Source organism: Condylostylus longicornis, unplaced genomic scaffold (assembly GCF_029603195.1).
Source record: "Condylostylus longicornis isolate FDR11 unplaced genomic scaffold, ASM2960319v2 ptg000560l, whole genome shotgun sequence".
Classification (NCBI taxonomy): Eukaryota; Metazoa; Arthropoda; class Insecta; order Diptera; family Dolichopodidae; genus Condylostylus; species Condylostylus longicornis.
This window is the reverse complement of record NW_026578515.1, coordinates 2,501-5,000: the sequence shown is the minus strand read 5'-3', so window position 1 is coordinate 5,000 and position 2,500 is coordinate 2,501. Positions and strand designations below refer to the sequence as shown.

The following is a 2,500-nucleotide window of genomic DNA, read 5'->3' as shown; positions in this document are numbered from 1 at the left end:
TATCATTTATTCGACCTTTATTGGATACGATATGTATATTTTAATAAATATATGTATCTGATACTGTTATATATTTATTGCAAATATATAACATTAATAGTATCAAAGTGTATCCCCCCTGAAATAATATAATATAAAAAAAATAAAAATCATTATATTAATTATATAATATGGAAGTATTTTAAATAAAACAATATACGATCATTTATAATATAGAAAATATATAAAAATATATTCTTACGTTGTTGTCCATATATTATGGTAATAACTTTTCTTGTATAAAACAGTTGGGATACGGATAAAAGGAAAGTTAGAGACATTCGCAGCACATAGATTATATTATTTATATATTTTAATATGTTTTAGAATGTATATATATTATCGATATATATCTGACGAAAATAAAAAAAAAATTTTATAAAACTCTAAACGGTGGATCACTTGGCTCATGGGTCGATGAAGAACGCAGCTAACTGTGCGTCATCGTGTGAACTGCAGGACACATGAACATCGACATTTTGAACGCATATTGCAGTCCATGCTACAGAGTATATAAATTTATTAAAAAATTTAATACTGCATGGACTACATATGGTTGAGGGTTGTAAGAATAATTTAATAAAGTTGCTTATAATATAATTTTAAATTATATTATTTATAGCACATGATATATTACTGGTAGGAATACCATAATATTAAAATTCAATTATATATATTTTACTTATATTATAAAATATAATAAAAAAATAAGTATATCCTAGTATTAATAAATTAGTATTAATACATTAAAGAGGAAAACTTATATAAAATTATATTATTTATAATATAAACAATACAGTAACTTATATATATTTAGTTTTCAACTAAAAAGAAAAATTAAAAATATTCTTAAAAACAACCTCAACTCATATGAGACTACCCCCTGAATTTAAGCATATTAGTTAGGGGAGGAAAAGAAACTAACTAGGATTTTCTTAGTAGCGGCGAGCGAAAAGAAACTAGTTCAGCACTAAAGGATTTTGTTTATACAAATATCCGATGTAGTGTATGGAATATCTATATTCTAATATGAGAAATTAACAGTCTAAGTCCTTCTTAAACGAGGCCATTTACCCATAGAGGGTGCTAGGCCCGTATGACGTTAATGATTATTAGAAGATATTTCCAAAGAGTCGTGTTGCTTGATAGTGCAGCACTAAGTGGGTGGTAAACTCCATCTAAAACTAAATATAACCATGAGACCGATAGCAAACAAGTACCGTGAGGGAAAGTTGAAAAGAACTCTGAATAGAGAGTTAAATAGTACGTGAAACTGTTTAGAGGTTAAGCCCGATGAACCTAAACATCCATGAAATATGAAAAATTCAACATTATAAATATTATATAATTATATAATAATGATGGTGTGCAATTTTTTCATATATGGACATTGCAATCTGTTAATAAATATATATTTATCATAAGATATATTTAAAAAGTTTATTTTATATATGAAAATTTATTTTCTATATAATATAATTTAAATATTATCGGATAAATAATTGACAGATAAAAAATCAATATAATGCGTAAATTATATATTATTATAATTTTATAATATTATATTAATTTATATATTAATATAATTATTATATGCATTAATATGATTAGCAATGCTATAGATTTAGGATACCTTCGGGACCCGTCTTGAAACACGGACCAAGGAGTCTAACATGTGTGCAAGTCATTAGAATTTATTTTAAATAAAATCTAAAGGCGTAATTAACTTAACTGTTAATATGGGATTAAATTATATATATAATTTTATATATATAATATCAATCCTGGGGCGTTCTATATAGTTATGTATATAAATAATTTTTAATTATTTTTTATACCTCTAACTAGAACGTACCTTGAGCATATATGCTGTGACCCGAAAGATGGTGAACTATACCTGATCAGGTAGAAGTCAGGGGAAACCCTGATGGAAGACCGAAACAGTTCTGACGTGCAAATCGATTGTCAGAATTGGGTATAGGGGCGAAAGACCTATCGAACTATCTAGTAGCTGGTTCCCACCGAAGTTTCCCTCAGGATAGCTGGTGCATAAAAATATTATATAAAATAATCTTATCTGGTAAAGCGAATGATTAGAGGCCTTAGGGCCGAAACGACCTTAACCTATTCTCAAACTTTAAATGGGTAAGAACCTAAACTTTCTTGAATGAAGTTTTAGGTTATGATATATTGTGCCCAGTGGGCCACTTTTGGTAAGCAGAACTGGCGCTGTGGGATGAACCAAACGTGACGTTACGGTGCCTAAATTAACAACTCATGCAGATACCATGAAAGGCGTTGCTTGCTTAAAACAGCAGGACGGTGGACATGGAAGTCGTAATCCGCTAAGGAGTGTGTAACAACTCACCTGCCGAAGCAACTAGCCCTTAAAATGGATGGCGCTTAAGTTGTATACCTATACGTCACTGTTAATGTAAATGATTTATATTACATTATTAAT

General features: G+C 28.8%; 2 pseudogenes; both read left to right on the top strand.

Moving 5' to 3' along the window:
* The first annotated feature begins 421 nt into the window (after positions 1 to 421).
* On the top strand, positions 422 to 605 carry LOC129617540 (5.8S ribosomal RNA; annotated as a pseudogene).
* Positions 606 to 895: 290 nt separating this feature from the next.
* The window catches only part of LOC129617542 (large subunit ribosomal RNA), a 4,018-nt pseudogene continuing 2,413 nt past the window's right edge, over positions 896 to 2,500 (top strand).